The 24,421-nt window shown below is 40.4% G+C and overlaps 1 long non-coding RNA gene across 1 annotated transcript in view; it reads right to left on the bottom strand.

Moving 5' to 3' along the window:
* The window catches only part of LOC125927857 (uncharacterized), a 273,230-nt gene that overhangs the window by 114,863 nt on the left and 133,946 nt on the right, over positions 1 to 24,421 (bottom strand). Inside the window, exon 3 of the long non-coding RNA XR_007459473.1 lies at positions 4,940 to 5,176. This is a non-coding gene — a long non-coding RNA (uncharacterized LOC125927857). The remainder of the gene's footprint in view (positions 1 to 4,939; positions 5,177 to 24,421) is intronic.

Here is a 24,421-nt window from a genome sequence, read left to right as displayed (position 1 = left end):
GTTTTGCTAACTTTACACAGGCTTTGGCTGACTACACAGATTTTCTGAGTTATTTCCTTCCCTCTACCCCATCTCTGCCTAGCACAGATCTGGAAGTCATGTCTGAAGTATATGATCCTGACTCCATTAGGGCTGTGTTCAGTAGTAATGAAACCTCACCTGATCTCAGTTCAATTTTCTCCCAGGAATGTGGAAGGTACTCTTCAGTTTTTGCTAGTTCCTAGAACTGAGAACTCAGTAATTGTGGGGTCACCATTCTCTGCCATGTATTCACTGAGAAGAAGAGAATAAGCCAGGCTCTGGAGCAAGAAAAATTGATTTGAGAGAAGAATAGGCAAGACTGGAAAGCCATGGGAGGGAGATTTCTGGGTGGGGCTGAGACTCACTCCTATGCTGGGGGATAAATATCCACATTCTGTGAGCTACTTTGAATATGCTTCTATTAACTGTCAATAAAAGAGGTACATGTAAGACATTGGTCTCAAAGGCTGGCATCTCACCTAACTAGGGGGATTCTCTACCAACCCTTCATTCAGATTAGGAAGCTGTATCTTAATCAGTGATTGTGAGTGGGTACACACTCTCTAACCTTACTCAGGTGTCTGAAGTTTAACTGTCCTAAAAAGGGGTCTCAGGCCACATCAAGCACAGACTAATGCAGCCAGTATCATATGGGCTTTTTATGTGCAATTTGGCAATGATGGGGCATGGAGAAGCTAGTACTGACTATATCTGGGATGGGAGGAGAATAAATCAAGATGGGGAGTACAATGAAGTTTCCTTAGGTTGGAGATAGAGACCCTCTCCAAGGGAATCCAGTGACTCTCAGCCATGTAACAAGAGGCTGCTGACCAATGGCAGCTACTACAGGTGGATGATCAGACCAACCACACTTGGTCATGCAAACAATTCAGTATAACCCTGGATTTGCTCTAGGATCTAGGCACCCTGAGCGCTAGACTGAGAACTGATATGTAATTTTACTGTCCATGTGTGGCTTATATCCTAGGGAGAGCCGTGGGTTAAAGACCATCTCCCATTGTGATCACACATAAGCATTCTACACAGCAAGGGCGGCAAGAGATACTTTGAAAGTTGATTCTCCTATATCATCTTTTAGCGTCCCACCCCATCCCTTCAGATGCCTGGTCTCTGTATTGAGTATTCCCAAAATATTCTCTTTTTTTCCCCTTGTGTTGATTAAATGTAAGTGACTGCTGAACAAGAACAAAATCTGAGATAGTAGTTCTAAACTAAAACTGAATGCTCCATGCCCTCTAATATCACTATCTGGCCCCATACCTGGGATTCTGTTCCTTCTTTGTCTGCCAGGTAAACATGTACCTATTCTTCATGTCCTTGGGGAGACCTTGCCAGGCACAATAAAGAGCCTCTCTTCCTCAGTCTTAGAATTCCATTAGTGATTCTGAGCACTCATTACTCATAGACAATGGTCTCTATGTTGTCCTCTCCAATGGATTCACATTCCTCAGCACCTTAAAGCCCTAGGCTGTGTTTTACCTTATTTATGAGTGACAGTACTCTATGGATTTTGGACAGAGAATTGGGTTCAAATTAATTCTCCCATTCATTAAGCTATGTAACTTTGGGCAAGCTGCTTGACATCTCTGAGCCTCAGTTTTCTTCTCTATCAATTGGGTGTAATAATGCCCTCCTGAGAGGGTTGGTGTGAGGAGTACACGATGCAATTACCTGGCACTGCTACTCAATAAATGCCCGAGAATGATGCCTACTTGGTCAACAACAGTCATTCCAATAAAAAAAAAGGCTTAATATGTTTTGCAAAATTTTTCCAAAGGGTAAGATTATCCAGATGATGGCAAGACCAGAGCCAAGGCATACCAATGGCCAACACAACACTTGGCACAAAGTAGGTGTTCAGTAAGATTTTTGAAAATAAAGAACTAATGAAGCTCTTCCCTTAATGATGAAATATAACTGTAGCTACTACTCCAAGGCTTATATTTGACTTGTTATACTGTCTAAACGCAATAAACATCAATTAGCCTGCCTGCTGCATTTAATTTGGCTGTACCCACTTGTCCAGTAAGGACTCAGGTACAGTATCTGTGACTTCTCCATGGGAAGCTTCTTCCCAGTCTCCCTCCCTAGGGAAGCAAACTTCTACTTAAAGCTCCAGGGACCTTCGAAAGACTAACGATATTACACCCCACATGCCACCCCCCCTTTGAGGCTTATTGTTGGTGTGTTTAATTTCCTGTCTTGGCCTTACAGGAGATTTCTAATGTTTGGGCTGTAGGGTATGTTCTGATTAAAAATAATCCTCCCAATTACAGGTTGGCATGAGCCTCCCGTCACACGCACTCTGCCACCAGCCTCTGCTTCCCTGTCAGCAATAATTGTGTCTGCAGTGCCTAACTGTAAATGAAAACCCAAGGGGCAAGTTTGGGTCCCTGGTTCCCAGGCCGCACTGGATCTTTTAATTTGCACTGTCTGTCAAAAAGACGCTGCTATGTGTACTCCAAAGAAATCCTGAGACTCTCAGATTCAAGGCTAGAAAGAGCAAAGGTACCACAGCCTTCTTGGAGAAACTGTATTTGAACCTGCCAGAGATAACAGGGTATGTGTAAGGCAATGAGGTTCTTTTTATTCCGTTCCAAAGTTTAGTTGCACCCAGTATAAAAAGGGAAGCTGAACTCTAGGGAAATTTCAAGATTTATTATTATTATTATTATTATTATTATTTTTACCAAGTTCATGAGACAGGACATCAAAATCAAAGCATACAATAACAACTCTGTGAAAGTAAATATACCTGAGACCTGATTATTTTAATTTAAATAACATTAAAACTTTTTGGGTGTAGAGTGAGAGGAAAGGAAGATGTTCTTTTAGGTGGGAAATACCATCAATTTCTTCTTATACAAGCAGAGAGATCACCCTATAGCCAGGTCCACATTGGGCACTTGAAATATGGTGTTGAGTCAAACAGCGTCACTTGGAGACAGTACTGAGCAAAGTTCTGTGCTAGGAGAAACGAAGGGGAGCATGGTTTTGGTGTGCCTCTATATTCCACATCCCTTTTTCTAAGAATGGTGCCTGCCCAGGAATGCACCTGGTCTTGCTCATACCTTGTTTCCCCCTGTACAGATGATACGAAGGAGAGATATCTGACCCTTGGATGAACATTAGGGGCCCTATCTTAGGAATCTACAATGTGGACATGAAAACAATGTGTCACTATGTCAGCTTGTAGGCATGGCATCTGCACCGTGATGCAGAATGAGGACCTAGGGCACATTCTGAAATTAGTAACAGCGGTCAAGGAGAAGGCACAGCAGACCAAGTCCATCTGTGGAAAGCAGGGTAAATGGAGTCAATGCAGAGAGAAGCAGAGGAGCCCACACAGTGGAAGGGACACAGTGTGCAGAGCTTCGCACCTGGGTTCCAAAAGCGTTCATATTTCTTATTCTACCACTCCTGATGTCCTGCTGAACATTCTACACAGAGGATGAACGTGAAATACCAGTGTGTCTTTCTAAGAAAGTGTGCTTTCGGCTAGCCTAGCTTCAGTGGTTTTCTACCACTTACAACACATGTTTTGGTGACAGAGTTATTCACGTAAGACCTATGCAGGACCACACATAGGTTCGAACCCAGGCAACTGTGCTGATAAAGCTTGCCATAGATCAAACTCAACACCTGGTCTGTTTTTGTAAATAAAGTTTTATCGAGACATGGCCACATTCATTCAACTATGTATTATCTGTGGCCACGTTCATGCTAACACAACAGAGCTGAGTAGTTGTCAGACTTTATGCCTTACAGACCCTAAAATTTTTACTACTTGGCCCTTTATAGAAAAAGATTGCCACCCCTGGATATCTGAGGCTTACAGAGATTCCCACAGAGATTCACCAAGATATAAATAAATAAATGTATAAATAATAAAAATCATAACTGTTATGATCACTATTCAATACTAAGCATCTAACATGTACCGACTGGGCACAAAATCCCCTGTGGGCACGACATCCATTATTTCCCTTTTGATGATGATGAAGTAGGCATTAAAAAATCTGAAAGAATTTGTAGCAGGTATTACCATGAATAATCAGTAAAGCCAGCATCCAAATCTAGTTCTGTGTGACTCTAAACATCATACTTTCATCCCATATTTGATACAGCTATAATTTTTTCTAAAAACAGAGATGCTGCCTAGTCTGGCTTTTTTGGTGGTGCCCTGCAGCTCATTTCTAGCATGAGGAGGGAAAGTATGACCACCACCTTCACAAAGCAGCTTCCCTGAAATAGTTTCCTTTACCAATCCTACTGCGAGCCCAGAAATCTTCACATTTCCACCATTTAAAGGGGGGATTTTCTGTGGCCTGGGATGTTTCCTTAGAGGTACCAGGGGTTAGAGGAAAGTAAATCAGAAGAGGACAGATTTTTAATCCCTGGAGACAGATTCTTAGGTTGAATCATAAAAGACCAGCAGAAATTGATAGGAACCATTGGCTGATTACTGGCATTGCACAAAATTGTTTGGAAGACAGAAATGCTCCTTCCCATCATGGCAGAAATGGCCAGTGAGTTCTTTCTATCAAAAGGAATGAGGCTTTTTCAGCAAATGTTCATGAGTTCACATGAACTGGGTTTACTCAAATCCATCAGTGTCTGGAGCTGGCCTGGTACAAACTTGGGATTAAGGAGACCAAAGGATCTTATCCATGTAGAAACCATGAAACTCCTCACATAAAAAACTCAGGATGGAAAGAGAGTACAAACCTCCGCAGAAATTTGACACAGGAAGCTTTGCTGCTTCAAGGAAAGTGATAACGGAGAGGGCTCAGTGTCACCTGCAAGGCGCCAGGCTCCTGGAGCAGGGCTTGAAGAAAAAGCAGACCCCCTCCCCACCCACCCCCCCACAACCATACACACACTGTGTGGTTTCTACCTTGTGTGGTTTCAACTCTCATCTCAAATATCACTTCCTTTGCCTTCCGGATTCTTCTCTGCAGCAAATCTAGGACAGGCTTCTTCTCCTTACATTTAACAGTTATAGCTGCATGGCAAAACACCACCATTTGATTAGTATCTGCCTCTCCTGCTGAACTCCATGACTGAATACTCATGAGGACTCCGACACTGAGGGTTTTGTTCCGCTTCGAATGCTCTGTACCTAACCCAGCACCTGGAACAAAACCGGGGCTCAGTAAATATTTGCTGAATAGATGAGTGAATGGCTAATTCCAGAATGAAACCGCATTCTCTGGCATCCCCAGGGTATCAGTCTGAGACCCAGGGGTGCAACGCTAACCACCCTGTCCTGAAAGGTATTTCTTTAAGCCCAACTTCCCTATCCACCTAAGTGTCCAGCTTCTTACAAGTCAGTTGGAGGAAAGATCACAACATTTTAAGAGATCAATGTAGACATAAAGGAAAAACTTTAACCATGGGAGTCATCCCCACTGGGATACAAACCCCAGTTTCAGTATTTCCTTGTTGTGTGACCTTGAGTAAATTACTTTACATCTCTGGGTCTCAATTCTCTTGTGTGTGGGGTAGAGGGGGCAGGAAGAAAATTATTCTTTGTAGATTCTTACAACAATTAAATGAGATTACATAGGAAGAGGGTGTGGGGTACAGCTATGGTGGGTGTTCTAAGAGCTGCACCTACTTTAATCATATTGAAGTCCTCCTGCCAAGGTGAGGTCTTGAGAAACAAGGAAAAGTGACAGAGAAGGTTGTGATACGAAAGGAACTCAGGAAGTAAGTATCTAATGGAGACAGACAGGGACATATGTATGTGAGTGTACATAAAGACAATAAAAATAGCAAGAGAATAATAATCATAACGATAGCAACACTCCCCCACCCAACCCTGCTCACTTTGTGCCACGTGCTACGATAAACAATCTGCATGGAGCATCCCCCTGAATTCTCATTGTATCCCATGCTGTGGGCATTATTATCTTTAATTTTCAGATAAAGCATGATATTCAGAGAGGTTAAGTATTTTTACAAGTCCTACAGAGAAACTACAACCTGAACCCTGATCTAAACGGCGATTATGCAATATTCGCTATCAAAGAGAATATTCCTATTCTAACTAAACATCACCTGCTTGTGGCAGCACAGAGAAGCTTGATTCCAGAGAAGAATCTTGGGTGACTTCACAGAGGCACTGATGTGCTTTTACAAGAGAGGAGCTTAGCTGTGCCATGACACCATCATGGCTCTCAAAACACAGGGGAAGCTACTGCACAGGGCATCATCCCTTCCCAACCAACTCCCTTTTGGGTATTATCCATCATCTCACTAGTTCTACTGCTCTTTGTCATTGAAAGAGAAACTATACAGGGATGAGCAACAGGCTTACAAAGGGAGGCTTCTCAGACATTGTGATTCGAAGTAACAGTCTCTTCCCCTGCACTGCAAGCATCCCTTGCCAGCCTTGGGACTCCCTTTGTCAGGTGTATGGTGCCTAGGGGAAGATCCTCCCCATGACTCTCACTGTCCTCCTTTCATAACACCTGGAAGGCTGGGGGGCTAACCTAACCAGTTTCACTGGAGTGAAGTGGAAAATGGATAGAGTAATCAGAGAGCGTGCAAGAGACTGAAATACAGACAGATTTATAAGAGCCGGGATACAAAGCACATTGTTGGGAATGCGTGGCGCTTTTGTTGATTAATCATCTTTTACTTTGAATCTATTTTTCAATGAAAAGTAGCTTTCGTTTCTATTACGAAGATTAATGTGTCAACAATACACAACAACATAAATGAGACTGTAGTGGAAAAGGGACAAAAAGAGACAAAAAAATAAAAACAAAAACAAAAACAAAAGGCAAGGAAAAAACAAAACCCTCAGTACACAGGGTGATATATTTGCTCAGATTACTGCTTTATTTACACCACTGAGAACACTTTATTTTTGAGCTTCATAACTCATTGCTCTAGAAAGAAAAGGAAACTAGCTAGCAGCGCCTGCTTCAACATGAAGAAAGAAAATATACCATAAAGAAAACCCATCCTCTACCCTGTAGGTCTCATTTTTTTTTAATTCTATTTAATATGTGTTGGACTCCAGAGCACCTTATTACCTTGTTTAATTTAGGCCAGGAAAGATGTCTCAGAATAAAAATGGCACTAAAGTGATAGGAACTAAGCTATGAAATGTGGACATCATATTTTCTTCAGAGAGATAATCAGCTTATCAGAATTCATTTCAACCTAAGAAAGGTCTCACAACTACACTGAAAATTCAAGCTGGTCTCATCATCTCGAGAATGTAATCTCCAGGAAATGGTAAAACTATCAAGGCAAGCTTGGTGCAGTAATCTTTATGTATAAGAACAGTCGGCATCAGATCCTGACAGAATCACTATGGCAGGGTCTGCTCTCAAGAATGGGAAAGACCGGGGCGCCTGGGTGGCGCAGTCGGTTGGGCGTCCGACTTCAGCCAGGTCACGATCTCGCGGTCTGTGAGTTCGAGCCCCGCGTCAGGCTCTGGGCTGATGGCTCGGAGCCTGGAGCCTGTTTCCGATTCTGTGTCTCCCTCTCTCTCTGCCCCTCCCCCGTTCATGTTCTGTCTCTCTCTGTCCCAAAAATAAATAAAAAACGTTGAAAAAAAAAATGAAAAAAAGAATGGGAAAGACCTCTCTATAAAATACATGAAGTACCTTTGCTGATAATACCACCATTTTTTTTTATGAGTCACGGAGGGTATTTTTCAAAGATGCATTGCTACATTCTTTACATCTAAAAATTCTCCCTAACTGGGTATTCTGTAAAAATATAAAGCCTTAAAAAAGTTTCCAAAATTAGTCACTAAATTAGGTGTGGGTTTTAGTACCATTCTTGCTGTTAACTAGCTGTTGGGCCTTGATTAAGTTACTTAACTGGCTCTGAGCCTCAGTTTCCTCATTTTCATAATAAAGGGGTTGGAGCTTCTTGTTGTTGTTTTTTTTTAATTTAAACTGCTCTTTTCTGTAATTTTTCCTGGTAATCTGGTTCATGTGCATTCTTACAGTTAGGAAAATCAAGGAAAGCAAGAGCAAAGACACCCCAAAGTGTGTGTAAGTTTCGAGAGGAGTCAATGCTAACATAGAATATGCTGTGTGCCTCTTGGTATAAAACTTCCGCCCCATATAATTCCCCCCAAAAGAAAAAAAAATTAAACAAAAATAGAGAAAACCAGGTAAAAACTATTTTTAAAAGATATGCAACAGATTTTCAAAGATAAAAGAAAATTCCCCATAGCCAATCCTTTATGCTCAGCAAAGAACCACAAAGCCATTTGGTAGAATGTTTTGAGAAACAAAGGCAACGAAATGAAGGAAACAGAGCTAGGTAGAAAGGTGGATCAATACAGCACTCAACATCTCCGTATGGGAGAAGGAAAAGTCATAAAACTAGGCCAAAGTTATGAAGCGTTGGGTAAATGTTCCAAGGGCCACATTGGGTAACAATCAAAAGTTATGTGTGTAATGTGAGACTTCATCCACACTTGTTTTGGGTGATATTTTCTTTATAGCATAATTTCTAGTAAGTAATAAATATTGTAGACACAGCTACAAGAAACATAAGAAGTTTCAGGACAAAAATATTTGCCTCTGTGGTTTTGTCATGAGAAACAGTATCGTATAATGGTAAGAACTCAAGACCCACAGAAAGCAAAACTTGAATTGTGATTTTTCTCTGTGTTTGACATTAGGACATTCACGGACCTCTCTGCACCTCGGCATCTCTTTTGGCAAATGGCTACCAGTATTCTATACCACAGGATTGCTCTGAGAGTTAACTGAAGTAATGCATCTAAAATGCTTCACAAAATGCTTGCACATACCTCTGTGATAATTTTTAGCAACTTCTATTTTGTGAAGCTTCATGTTTTAGGCTCAGATGGCATTTCATTTATAGAGTATTTACTACTAAGTTCCAGACCGTCTTCTAAACTTTCTCTGTAATATTTTTTCATTAAAGAATCTTCACAGAAACACTTATAAGTTATTTTTACTCATTTCTCAGGAAACTAGATCTGATAATGCTCTACTTTACCCAAAAATGCTTCATCCATTCCTAAGAATTAGAAAAGTATCAAAATAATAAAAGTACTTACTTTACTAAGATCTACATTACTTAATAAGAAAATAGTCCTTAATACTAGAGCAAACTCCTAGCTAAGTATTTGAAAAAAAAAAAAAGTAATTCACTTAATTTCCACCCATGGTCCACATACTTTGATAGCATGTGACACCCATCAAAAATATGGAATTCATGCATCTGAATCTCTAAGTTATTCTACACAGATTTAGAGCCTTGGTGTGTATAATTTCAGATTTGAAATAGGTAGGAATATTAAGTAAGTCTACAACTTAAAGAAGCAAAAGAAAGAAAAATCTATATTCCAAAGTTTCCAGATTCTTTTTCTAATCTTCAAGGATTTTCTCCAATGGCAATTCAAAACAAGTAAACGCTGTTAAAAGGAACATAATGTAAGTTATTTTGCTCATTTTAATGTGTACATCTACTCATTAATCCTTTCAGTATTTTCTGAGCCCCCACTTGGTGAAAACCATCAAAGCATGGTCTCAGGCACAGTTCTGGATTCAGAGATGAATGGGATGCCCTGTTTTTCAAACTAGCTCATATCCATAAGAGCTGATAGGAAGCAACGGAAAACAAGGTTCCAAGCAGACAAAGTAAGGAGTGACGCATTTGGACTTACTTGGTGGGGGGAGGGGAGGGTGCAGGAAACATACATGGTAAAGTGACAACTAAAGTGATTCATGGAGAATTACTAGGATTTATTTGTTCAACAGTCAGAGAAGGGGAACATGAAGAACTGGACAAAATGCTACTTAAAGAGGGTGGCTGAAACAGGTGGAAACATGAAATTTTATGGCATACTGGGGAATCGTGAGCAGTTGTCATGAGCCAGAATGGAGTAAGGTTATTGAGGGGAATGACCCTGGAAAGAAGAAACCAAATGTAGGTGGCTCTGTGGGCCAGACCTAGCAACTGCACTGAGGTACAGAACACTTACTATGTGCTTCACGCTAGGCACTGTGCTCCCTGCTTTGCACAGGCTAAGGGCTGAGTGTCCCTAATAATTCTGTCAGGTAGGTATTCTTGACACCAGTTTCACAGTTGAGTAAACAGCTCAGGAAGACAGGTAGAGGAAAGACACCTGAGTAACAAGATGAGGAGCCAGGTCCTTAATCGATACCAACAGATCCCAAAGGCCATGAACTAAACCATTGTAAATCAATGTGTTTAGGCTTTGGCTGGTAGTCATGAAGGATCCATGAAGGACGTCTGAGGAAATGGATGAAACATTCTTACCTGTGTTTTATGAGAATAACTGGCCAAAGTGTACAAAATGGACTAGAAGAAAGAAACAGAAAGACAGAGGCTCAGGAAGCTATGGTAAAATGCAATTTTGAAGCCACTTACTTCCTCTGACTACTTATTTGCACTGCACCATTTGCTGACTTTGTGACTTGGGGCAAGGTTCTCAACTTCTCTGACCCTCAGTTTTTACATCTATATTATGGGAATCAGACTAATGCCATTCAACTCAAAGGTTTTTTTTTTTAATTTTTTAATGCCTTTTTTTTTTTTTTTGAGACAAAGAGCCTGAGTGGGAGAGGGGCAGAGAGAGAGGGAGACACAGAATTGGAAGCAGGCTCCAGGCTCTGAGCTGTCAGCACAAAGCTTGACACAGGGCTCAAACTCATGATTGGTGAGATCATGACCTGAGCTGAAGTTGGATGCTTAACCGAATGAGCTACCCAGGTGCCCCAAAAGGTTTTTTTTCATTTTTTTAGGTTTATTTATTTTGAAAGACAGAGAGAGCAGAGGAGGGCAAGAGATAAAGGGAGAGAGAGAACCCCAGGCAGGCTCCATGCCGTCAGCATGGAGACTGATGTGGAGCTTGAACTCACGAACTGTGAGATTCATGACCTGAGCCGAAACCAAGAGTCAGATGCCTAACCAACTGAGCCACCCAGGCACCCCACCAAAAGGGTTTTTTTTTTTAACGTTTATTCATTTTTAAGAGAGAAGGAGGGGAGCAGGGAGGGGCAGAGAGACAGGGGACTAAGGATTAGAAGCAGGCTCTTTGCTGACAGCAAAAGGCCCAATGTGGTGTTCACAATCACAAACCATGAGATCATGACTTGAGCCAAAGTAAGACACTTAACTGACTTAGCCACCCAGGCATCAAAACAACCCTTTTGAGAAATAAATCAATTAATACATTTTGAGTCTTTAAATCTACTTGGCTAATTGTAGCAACTTAACAATGATGTTAGTTTATCATCTCTTAAGGAAGATCAGCTAACAAGGGAGGGGGGGGCAAAAAAGAAATGGGTCTACCCATTCAGATGAGTCCCTGTAGACATCAAATGCTTTAGGCACCTGCCTCTTCTCCTTCTCCTTCTTCGTATAATTAGCATTCAGTCTGACCTTCCCCTCTAAAGTCACCAACACCTACACCATTGCTAAGGAGGTAGGTTGCTCCTTCCAAATCAAACTGTGCATTATAGTAGTGGACACTCGGTACCTGGGCACAAAGATGAGAGGTACCATACATAGGTGGGGACCAAGACAACACAGGGAATAGGTTAATGTCCCTATAGACTCTAACATCCGCTATGACCAGTGCCATAGTGTGCCCTCCCAGTTCAACTCTTTGGGCTTTTAAGCTCCAGATTACTGTGGAGGGGGGGGATGCCAGGTCATCCATGAACCAAAACAGATTGTAATTCCAAATTTTCCATTAACATCCAATGGGTGAGGTAATACAGTTAAATACTAGATTACATTTGCATCCAACAAATTTGTGAATTTGCCATGATTTGTTTCATTTCAATGGCTAACCTTTGGGAAACACTCTCTTGAGACGGCTTGTCATTTTTGAACCCTGCGTGCTATACTGACACAAAGGGTATTTTTACTTTTTAATTAGCACTGTTGCCAACCCAGAAGGAAGGTCTTGGTGAATCATATGCGTGTACAATGTTAACTGAACCCATCAGGATCTGCTTAGCTAAAGGCGAAGTTCAGACACTTTGCAGCTGCATTCAACTTGATCTGAAAAGGAATCATCAAGCCCTGCCAGCTGTTACACTCTGATGATTTTGAAAACCTAAAAACAAACCCAAAATTTGTCAAATAAATTGACAATTGTTTTCTACATCTTAGGAATACATTGTTTACCTGTGGTGCATAATAATAGGAGGCACCTGCAGAGCTCCGAGTGGTTCTTTGAGGCATGAATAGCATCAATTCCCATAGTGTGGTGGAAAATAATGGGCAAAGGATATAGAGAATGTACCATGCAGTAGAATCGGGCTAACTAACACTAATATCATTCTCATTTTACAGATGAGGAAACCAAGTTTCAGAAAAGCTTGGTAAAGTGCCCAAGATCGTCAGGAAGTGGGGAGGCTGGAATTTAAGCCACCATTTGACAGCAGACCCAAGGGTGCATCCTCTGTATGTGGTCACCCATTTATGGCCTCCCTCCGGACAGTAAGTTTATGACACTCCAACCACGGACATGTGTGTGTCATGTCATGTGTTAGATGTTCTTAAAATATCCCCACCACAACCCACTAATCATTAGAGCCACCTCTGAGTTGGGAACTGCTTTAATATCCATTTTCAAGATGAGCTACCTGAGGCATTGAGGAAAAAGGTCCCCCAGCATTTTAATGGTAAAGACAGGATTTTCTGCTTCCAGAGCTAAATGTCTCCCCTCTTTCTTAGTGGAATATCTAGCAGTAAACTTGGCATCAAGGCAACAACCAGTGTTTGATGAATGGCCACTTCCATGGATGAGATCTCTGTGAGTTCAGGTACCTTCACCATCACACCCAGAACATCTGGCAAGGTGCCTAGCACATAGTAGGTGTCCAATAAGTGTCTGGGTAAAAAATGACTGCCACTATGGCTAAGTGCATGCAGACCCTGGGCTCTAGTTCCGCTGCAGAAGACGGAAAGATGTTATTTGATGATTATCTCCTAAGCCTTTTCTTCCATCCCTGCCCTCTACGATAACCACATAGAAATGTGCGAATACGAAGGCTCTGTTGCATCTGGTGTCCTGCTGGATTAGCTTGTGGCCCAGGGGACATTATCGGTGCCAAGGATCATAATCCTTCACTCCCTATCTCTTTGCAAACAGAACTGACAAAACGCTCCCCAGGCTCTCTGAAGTAACCTTCACATTTGTGAAGAGCCAGCTCTACACGTTTTCCTCCTGAGTGGGTGTCCCTGAACCCTCCTCATTTCAGGGAAGAGGCCAGCTTCAGGTAACTGTACCTTCAGCATCACGCACTGCATCAGTAGCTACACCCCAGTCATCTGACATGTGTGAAATGAGTCCGTTTATCAATAAAGAGAGTGCCCAGCAGCTTTTAGGGATGCGGAAGGGGCCTGCTAGTTGCTGCAAATCTCTCACCAGCACATGGGAGTTTGACACTTAATATTCAAACCCAACTACAGGCTATGTACTCAGAGGATAAAACTCGGTAATAGCACATGGATCCACAGGCTGACAGGCTGAGCATACAAACCTCCAGTGTAAAGACTCACTTAAGGGCTTTCTGCCACAAATGGAGCTAGAGTAGAGAGAGAGGGAAAAAAAGAGAGAGAGACAGACAGGAAAAAGCATGGTCATGGTGAAAACAAGTCAAGGCAGCATCAGCATGAAAATCCCTTCAAGTATAAACTAGCAATTGGATGGTGGTGATGGTAGAGGGGGCCTGGAAAGAAACAAAAACTAACTAAACAAACATGTATCTTGCTCATCAGTTTACGTCCTGAAATGGTAGGGAATAACTTAAAAACACAGCACAAGAGCTCATCCTTCTATTTAAATTCATGTGTGTTGATGCTTGTTATTTTCCCCACCGGGGAATCAAAATAAGAGGAACATTTGTAGAATTACACGTTATAACAGAGAGATAGCCAAAAGGAAAATCTAGTATTTATGTGCCAATTGCCAAAACACAGTTTTCCAAACATGCATTAACCTAAGAATCCCCCCCCCCCGCCCCGGTCTACCTAATTTTATGGCTATTAGAGAATCTTATACAGGGCTTAGCATCAAGTAGGAGCTCAATAATTGCTGACCAGTAAGTCTTAGTCTATAAGCAGGCATAGTCACATTTAGCTGTTATTGTTGTTTGTTTGTTTTAAGATTTTATTTTTAAGTAAACAGGGGGCTCGGACTCACAACCCTGATATTAAGAGCCACGTGCTCCTCTGACTGAGCCAGTCAGGCATCCCAGGCTTTGTCTGTTTTGTAGAAATTCTGAGCTCAGCTTACTTGTTGTAAAGTAGAGACCACAAAGTGGAGGTGAGAGGGCTCACATTTGAACCAATCACCATTTAAAACAATTTATGAAAAATCTGCCAGCACTTAAAAAAACAACATTAAATATCTATGATTTTGACTCGTCTTGATAAACCTAATACCCAACCATACTGAGACCATATGTCTGCATAGCAAAAATCCAATGATCTGAGTAGGTGATGGTTCCATTAGAAAGAGTGTGTGTTCTCCCCAGTCCTCACCCACCTCTATTGCCTCTAGCCACTTCACTGATATATGTTATCTGTTTGGCCCACACAGGCACTGGAGTTTTCAATCTCTGGCTTAACTATTTAGAATGCAAAACCAACAATTCATCTTCATTTTGTTCACCAAAATGTTTTCCCTTTGCCCTAGGGTAAAAATCTATGCAATTCTTCCTGTTTTCCCCCAAACAATTCTGACATGGTATAAACCAATGCAGGCATACTGGCCACAGGAAGAGAATCAATGGTTGACTCTGTGATGAAATTCTAAGCAAGTAAAGTGACTTTTCCTTTTTAGGTTTCATTATAATTGCAGAAGTGTTCCAGAAAGGAAGAGATTTCATTTGACACGCTGAGCTTTGAAAGCAATAGCAGTGATGATAAAGTGACTCACTGGCATATACAACTTTTAGTGACTCCCTACTGCCACTGAATTACAGCATGCTGGTAAACTCCTTGGCGTGTCATCTAGAGAGCAAGCTCACCTCACCCAACCATCTGGACTTCTTGTCTCCTGACCATCTCACGATGCCCACTACAGTCTGGCTGCCGCATCTCCTAGGCATTTCTCTGGTGAGTCTCACTTCCTCTGATGACCGAGGTTTTGCTCATCTTATTTCCTTTGGCTGGAACCTCATTCTTTGAGCCTCCATATAGGAAAAGCACACGCAGGCTTCAACACCCTGCTAAAATACCATTTTACAAGGGGAGTCCTCTTCAGTCTTTACAGGCTAAACGAGCCTCTCTTCCCTTGGGCTTCTATGATCCTGTAACTTGGTGAATGCTTCCACTAAGACATACTAACTGCAGCGTACCTATGTTATCCCATGGTTCTCTGTCTTGTGATTATTTTCTCACAGATGTTTGTTGCTCGCCTGTTTCTAAACCTAGACTGTGAGTGTCTTAAAGGAAGGAATCGTTCAACTTTGGTCTTTACCAAAGGACCTGGTCAACAGGAAATGAATGCTCAATGACTGAATTTACAATAAATATTCAAAGCAGAAGATGATGAGCACAATTACAACGATAAAGATAGTGAGAAGAAGGGGAGCTTAAATCTTCCTGGGGAGGACCGAGGAAAGTTCCATGGGAGACCTAAATTTTGAGAGGCAGCCTGGATAGTGAACTAAGACATAGACTTTGAAGCTAGAGTGTCTGGATTTAAATCCCTGACCCAACACCACTACCTACGTGACTTGGTGCAAGCCACTTAATCTTTCTGGATTTCACTTTCCCTACCTGTAAAGTGATATCATTAATATTGCCTACTAAAATGGGGTAGTATGAAAATTAAAGATTTTGGTATCTCCCATTGGGGAAAATAACATAGAGTCAGGGATGAAGGGAACTATAGGTGCCTAGAGTCAACAATGCTGTAACTTTTGGTATGTCTCTGTGTGCAGATAACAGGTTGAAACAGGCTGGAGCCAGATCAAAAAGGACTTTGAATGTCAGTGTAGAATTTTTTGAACTGTATTTTATAATAAGAACTGGAATACTCAGGGATGCATCTCCCAAGCTGAGTTTTAGTTAACCATTTATTTCAGGCAACTTATTTCACACCCAAATCTAGAGAACTAAAAACTTTAGTTCTAGATTACAACATCCTTATTATAAGGATGTATTAAGTCATCAGACATTTGCTTTCTTTTAGACATTCCTTAAAGCTCTACAAGAGAAAGCAGAACTTAAGGCCAATAGAAACAGATATTAACAGGCTGGTTTTAACGTGTGAATACATCTATTTGACTTTGGATTAGTGAGCAACTTTACTTTCTTCGAACATTCTTAAAGATGCCTCCCACCAAAGAAAAAGTCACATGTAATTAGATTTTCCTTTAAAAAAAATTCTGTGCAGGGGTGCCTAGGTGGCTCAGTCAGTCAAGCGCCAACTTTGGCTCAGGTCATGATCTTGCATTTCATGGGTTCGTGCCCCACGTCGGGCTCTGTGCTGACAGCTCAGAGCCTAGAGCCTGATTTGGATTCTGTGTCTCTTTCTCTCTCCACACCCCCCACCCCTGCTCATGCTCTGTCTTTCTCAACAATAAATAAACATTTAAAAAAACTTTAAAAACAGAACAGTTTCCACCAATGAGAAGTCATTGGAGACACTTCCACAGACTGTTCTATGTAAGACTTCATTGGAAGAATGCCAATTTCTTTATTAACTACACTTTCCTTAATTTAACATCAAAGTGCAAAGGCACACCAGGAGTTGTTAATAATGATCATAAAGAATTTTTTTTATCCTGTACAATATAAATCTCAACACACACACACAACCAATAAAATCTGTAATTTTTTAGGAAATTATAAGGAAGGAAAAAAAGTGAATAAAGCAGGTAGTTGCCACCACCTCCTATGATCTAATCCTGGTAAGAGAAAACATGACCTTCACCTAGAAGAATTTAGTTTCTGGTGTATTCTACAGTGGCAAGCATAATGTCCTTCATTCACAATTGTATGTTTTATACAGTAACAAAAGCTTCACCCTCAGCACCATAAACACCTTCAATATTAACTGAGCACCTAATAGGTACTAAATCCTTTTCTTATGCTCATATGCATTAAATTCATTTTAGTGACAATAGGAAAACTGCTATGTTACTTTCCTTTTCACAATCCACATATTATTCATACTGAAATTATTGCTGTTTATCATTATAATCCTTGCTGGTTCTTAATTCATATGTGACTAATTATTACTTTCAAGCAAAGTGGCAGAATTCATGAAAAGGTAGTTTTTAAATGCAATAATCCAAGCTGCATTTCTCTTTCCTTGTTGTCTGAAAATGCTGTGGCCACAATTTTCCACATTTCTAAATCTCTTTCCCTCATTTTGCTTAAAAGCACTGGTTATCTCTTATGATCTTGTTGTCTTTTCTCTATATTCTGCTTGTTAAGCTGTTATACTTCCATTTCATTCTAAACTATCAAAGGTATTCAGATTTCCCTGTTCTCCCTTCTCTTTCTACACTGCTTCATGAAATCATTATTCTCTTATTGTGGCTGATTCTTCATATTACTTATTCAATTTGCTTTCTTTTACCAATGGCCTTAAATCCTTAGTACATTCATAAGACATCTGCATTATTTTCTTGCTTCAAATTGCCTGGGAAGGCATTTTTCCCCAGGATGCATCAATTCCTACCTTTCCACTTTATAATTCTTATTCATTGCATCTTCTTGTACTCCAGCTAGCTATGTTTTATGTCAAAATTAGTTCTGTGGATTAGACAGATGCTGGGCAATGCTGGACAAGCTAGAAGGTGGAAAAGGTGATCAATTAAAATGGCATGAGAGAGTAGCATTCTAGCAGTCTCCGGTGAGCAGCTACAATTCTGTAACACAAGCAATGGTAGGCTCAAGAATCTCTTCCTTCCTATGAACTACTGTAGTTAAAATGCAAGCTGATTAGGATGGTACCAGCTAGTGTCCAAGTTGAAATGAGTGATTTCCTCATCTCCTACTGATTACACAAGAATTACATTGGTGGGGTTTTATTTTTTGCACTCATCAGAGGTGGAGAGCTAACTCACTCCTTCAATCTGTATTCACCCTTCGCAACAAATCAAAGAAATGATGTCTTTGTGACAACTACGAAGAAAAATTCTACTGTTCAAAAAACGCTCAGTGTTGTGATTTGAAGGAAAAATCATCCCCATTACTAAACAGATGAGTACAATTATTTTTTAATCTGAAAATAACCCCCAGAATTCATTCTATAATTTGTGCACATTCTATAACTTGTACACAGGGCATCACTGATAAAAACGACAAGAGTTCATTCTGTTCAAAGTCTGGACCCACATGTAATTGTTACTTAACTTTATCACACTATTGAGAGCTAAAGCAAATGGTCTGTACTCTCCTGAGGGTGACTGACTAATAATAGGAAGCATTACCTTGAAAACTAATGTCCAAGAATTACTAACGGTTCCAGTAGACCTTAAAGCTTGAAGATTCCAATCCAGCCAGTCAAAGCAGGATTACCAAAAGTGTGCTCTAAAAATTCACTCCAGCACTAAGGCATATAGAGATACCTACCACTAAGTGATTACAGACACAGGACCTTGTTTCCACGATTGAAGCAGTGGCAACAGGCAGTGTAGATACAGTGTTTGACAACATGAGCTTGAAACTAGAATTCCTGAATTCAAATCTCAGCTGTGCTTTTTTTCTGGAAGTATACCTTCAAATCACTTATCTTACCTCAATGAGGTTCTTTTTTATTTCAACCTATAAAACAGAGATCATAAAAACCATAATAGTACTGATCATAGAATTTTCATGTGGGTTACAATGAAACATGTAGAGTATCTCATCAGATTTTAAGTTCTATCAATACCTCCTGTAGATGTTTCTAGCTCAAGAACAATAGCTTGACATTTTTAGATAATTCACAGGATGAGAAGCGGAAAAAAGTTTTAACATGCCACTGTATAAGATATGGTATACATGCAATATGTTTGTGTGTGTGTACTTGTATACACATATATACTTTGATCTAGCAGTCTACAGAGATTTCCATTTCCTTCTTCCTATTAAATGTTTAGTCATTAAGCAAATGTTCATGAAAGCTCAACTATGTGCAAGGCATTGCCCTGTGTTAGCAGTGTTGCTAGAAATGTTGGATGAAACCCATGAAACTCTGAATGCTCCACTATTTGGTATTGTAGCCATATGCCTAGCACTGTGTCTGACACATAATAGGCATTTAAACCACATCCAGTGTTTAATGAATACCATATGAATACTTTGTTCCCTGAAACCACCCCCCTCATTTCAACTTGAGAATGGTAACTTTGCTAGGTTCACTTTTCAAGACCAAATATGTATGCAAGTGTTTTCTGTGGCTGTCATCTGTAATCATCAAATGACTTCAAACATCTTTGGATGGAGTATTCAGACTGCCATGGGCTTCAATGTTCCCTTACCATTTTATACCCACCTCAATTCAAAATTTGCAGACAACTGTAGGCATTTGAGTCTGCATCCTTTTGACCTAATTCCCCAATGTGTTCATTCTTTTTAAATTTTTTTAAGTTTATTTATTTTGAGAGAGATTAAGTATGTGAGTGGGAGAGGGGCAAAAGGGGGGGGGGGGAGAGAATCCCAAGTGGGTTCTGTGCTGACAGCGTAGGGCTTGATCCCACAGAACCATGAAATTTGTGACCTGAGCCGCAATCAAGAGTCGGACGCTTAACTGACTGAGTCATCCAGGCACCCCTCCAATTTGTTCATTCTTGATTCATTCATTCAAATAAATCTTGCCAGTTAACTTTGTACCAGACATCATCTTAGGTGTGGAGCAAATATTGCCATGAGCGGGAAAGACATGGTCCTTGCTCTCACAGAGCCTGAATTCTAGTGCAGAGATGTAGAGACAAAAAAAAAAAAAAAAAAGAAATATCTTTAAGGTAATCAAGTCCCTCCAAGTCCAGTCTTCCTTGTGTCAAAGCCTATTGGATGGGATGCATTGGAGGATATCTGTCACCCAAGGCATATATCCCGAGAGCAAACTTCTGCTATTCAGATGAGCCTACCTGGGGAGTCATCTTCTTTTGGGGGCAGCCTCAGAGAATTCTCTAGTCCAGGAGGCAAACAAAAGAACTCTAATGCATATTACCACTAGCACAATAGGCATCCACTCAGAATCCATTCGGGCATGGATAAGTCAGATATCACTGATTAAGGACATGACTGCTATCTCCCAGAACTCACAAGACAAGTTCACATTACTCATGACCATGGTTTCATCATCGTAATTACAATGTCAACTATGAGACTGCCATACTCTAAGTGCAATAAATATGTTATCTCTAATCCCTACAACACTCATGAAACACAGGTGCTAGCATCTTCAACTGATTAAGGAGGAAAAGAGGCACAGACATTAAATAACTCATCCAAGGCAACCGGGAAACAGAAAGGACATCAACTTTGGATTCACACTGAGGTCAGTCATTTCAAAAGTTCTCACACATCTGAGTCAAGACTTCTGAACTTTCCCCAAGTTACTCAGTGGAAACGTGTCATTTATGATGATAAATTTTAAAATACAACAAGACTTGGCACTCAGAGCCCTTTGCATGAGAAGAAAACAGTGGTGGGGATCAAGAATGGACTCCATGACCAATGTCAGAGACAGGATCTCTTGAATTATTCAGAGTAATGCTTTGTAACATATTTCAGCATTTCCCCTGGAAAGAAGGCCATACCTGAACATTCATTATTGGTGCCAAAACAGTGTATAATTAATATTTCCAGGCAACGCATTCACCTGCCTTAATGTTTACTCTAACAATATTAGCTTGGTTTGAGATAAATAATGCTTCACCGACTGTGTGTTATCCCACTTTAAGACAAGAAGCTTCAATTTATTTAATTACGTGACTGATGATTTATTGTTGCATTCCTCCGTGGGTTACATGTTGTGTTAATGGGCCATCAATGTAAATAAGGTGCTTCTTGGTAGAATCCAACATCTTCTATACAACAGAGGTTTCACAAAGATGAGAGTAGAGGAATGGACTCTACCTAGAATCCAAGCCTTCTCTGATGTTGCTAACAGACCCTATCCTCCTTCCTTGGCCATGGAGACTACAGAAGTACAAAGACTGATAAGCTAGGACTGAGGGGCAGGAAAAGCAGGGAGGAGATCCAAGCCCAAGTGATGGTCATTTACATCCTTAAACATAAACCTCTCACCAGGAGGAAGAGTAGAAACTATTATACATTTCAGAATGTGTGAGGCCAAGAACAAAGACATATCTCTTATTGTGCATAGAATCAGCACTCAGAAATGCCCAAGAGGTGTTTAGAGGATGAAAATCTTTAGCCATATATAGAGATTTGGGATTTCAGGGTGATTGGCTTCCAGGGACTGAGAAATATACTGTCAGTATGAATACTGGACTTATCTGTACCATAATGAATGGTCTCTATCCCTTTTTATTCAGCTCACATGCCCTCCAAATTCACACTTAAAGAAATAGTCTTAAATTTTCCATTCTATGGTCCTTTCCATATTTCTAATAAAATACCACTGTCATGGTGACTTATGCAGAATTTACTTCCTACTTTGCTTAATATATTTAGTATCTGGGATTCTAAATTTATAAAATAACAGAAAGTCCCCCACCCCAGTATCACTATAATTGATCCTTCAGTATTTTTAGGCATTATTTTTAATTGTCCTTTTTCTTGATTCCCTATAGCAGAGTATTGAAATGAAACTACAATGGTAAAATCAAAATTTCTGAGGCTTCCTTGCCTTTCTCAGTGTGAGCCTACCCCATTTTATGTGTTTCTTTTAAACCCTTGTTTCTGCAAATTCCCCCTATGCCCTGGGGTTTTATGTGTCAGTGAAGGGAATAATAAACACACTAGCCATTTGGAAATGTATTTGTTTTCACCCCAGTTCAAAACCTGCAGTTAATAAGTCTTTAATAAGAAGAACAATGTGTTCTCTATGCACCCATATATAATGTGAACAGAGTCTCAATACCTCAAAGATAACCCAGCATGTACAGCACTTAACTGAATACTAATAAGTGATCAGAAAAGAAAAAAACAAAAAACAAAAACGTCCATTCCCACCAGAATCTTTGAGGTCAGGGGCATTCTGCTCAATGAATTAATAGTTGTTCGGTTCACAAGGTGCCACAAAGGAGACCAAGGACTTCTCTGCCTTCTGGAATCATGCCCGACTTGTCCTGAATCAAGGAAAACACTAACACCATATTAAAAGCTATAAAACACTGTTGTTGTGGTTTCCTCCTCTAGTATACAGGTGGGAAAATGGCATTAAGTGAATGGAAACATTTGCCCTAACTCTGTAACACGTCCACTTGCAATTCCTCAAACCAGCATCTTCAACACCGGTTCTGAATATCATGTTTCATCTAGGCAGGATAGTATATGCAAGGGCCTCATTAGCACAGTGACTCTTCCAAATATTGGCACCTTACCAGCAAGCATCATTGGTGTTTGCTTTAGGTCCAGGTGTAAACTGGTTGAAAAGTGATTTCTGAACTACCCCTAGGCAGTCCTGATGGCGTAGGCGAAGAGAATGAGCGAACTAGTTAATTTCAGTGCCATTAGTGAAGCCAAAGAATAAAAGGGGATAAAATTGCAAGAGAAATTCTATTTTCTAGATGCTAAGTAGATAATATGAATAATGGGGTAAAATGATTACCATCCACCATTTGAGCACCAATGGCCTAGATGTTGTGCGAGTCTAATTAATAGCCAATGCTCTTTACAGAGTAACATTAAAAACAAGCACAGGGGCAGCTATTTCCCTCCATCCATTCTAATACTCCACTAGGATCAACACAAAGAATTGCTTATCTGTGCTGTAGCCATGCACTTGGAAAACTTTCCCTTTCTCTATCCCTCCAAATAAGAACAGCTTCAGGAACAAAGTTGGTTTTGCATCAAAGAAAACAGGAGTAGGCAATAAATTAAATATGCCATGGCAGATAATTTGGCCATGTCTCTGCCCCTCAGGGTCAAACCATAGAGGACTTACCACAGATATACACCTACTAATTAGAAGATTTTTAAGAAAGAAAGAAAAAGTATGCATGTGTGTCACTGTGAATCTCTGTCACTCCCAGACGAATGACACTCTATGGATGAACTGGTGTAATACCTATGGAGTTAGTCATCCTTCTTTGTGTTAAACTCCCTCCCAATTCTTGGAAGGAATCTTCATTTTCTTCCTGTTCTTGATGTGGTGTGGTACCTGAATATACTATTTGAAATTCAGCCAGTGTAACCAAACCAAGAAAATGGACCTCTGGCACAACCAAGAAACAGACCATTTTCTGATACAATTACAGAATCTGCTTGAGAAGAAATGGGATAAACCAGAACCAACAGAAAATTTCATCTATTCTCTGCAGTATAAAATAATTTGCAACAATGACAATGTACACACACCACTTAATCTCGTGGAGTGTAAATTCTCTCAACTGAGGGTACCAGTACCTACCCAACATGCAGGTCTTAAGGGTGGGATGAACGACACAATGCATGTAACATGCTTAATGAAGTATCTGGCACATAGGAAATGCTCAGTAAATAAAGAGGACTTGTTATTAGGCAAAGCTCCCTCTCCATGGTTCTGAAAGTCTTCCTGGCTGGCAAGAGTCTGGTAGATTGCTCAAATACACCTTAAGAGAAAAGGGCATGAACAAAGGAATGGAGAAAGCCTTGAAGTCACAGCCAGATGTCAAATTCACTGTTCAAATAAGAAGGCAAAAATCACTTTGTTAAAACTCCCCCCTAGATTTTTCACTTCTAGATTACACCATGTCCATCTGTCTCCAGGATGGGGCATGCTGGTCTATGCGCAATCTGGGACTGTTCCCAAGAACCAGTCAATACTTGTGAATTTAGATGAAGATAGCTTCTCCCAAAATTAAAACTTAGAGGTGATACCTTTAATTCAGAACTTTTACTTCTCGGCATATGGAGATAAGATTCTTTCTCTACTCAGAGGCAGTTAATAACTTACCATGCATAGGAAATATGTCCTTGTTTTGCCTGATAATAAATGTTTAACCTATTTCTGTCCCTATATGCCCATCATGGTCTTACATCCTTCTGCTTTTCATTCAAGTCAGACACCAGGCAGGGTAGCTTGGTCAAATTGCCTGGGTTCAAATCCAGAGCAAATTCACAGAGCAGCAGTGAGATGGTGGACATGTTTTGTTTTCCTTTGTTTCTGTTTTTTGTTTAATAATTCTAACCTTCATTATCCTTAGGTGCTTTCCATGAGGACTCATGAGAAATGCATATAAAGCATCAATATTATTACAGGACTCACTGGATA

Source organism: Panthera uncia, chromosome E3, assembly GCF_023721935.1.
Source record: "Panthera uncia isolate 11264 chromosome E3, Puncia_PCG_1.0, whole genome shotgun sequence".
NCBI classification, from domain to species: domain Eukaryota; kingdom Metazoa; phylum Chordata; class Mammalia; order Carnivora; family Felidae; genus Panthera; species Panthera uncia.
The sequence above is the reverse complement of the archived record's forward strand: the minus strand, read 5'-3'. Positions and strand labels throughout refer to the sequence as shown.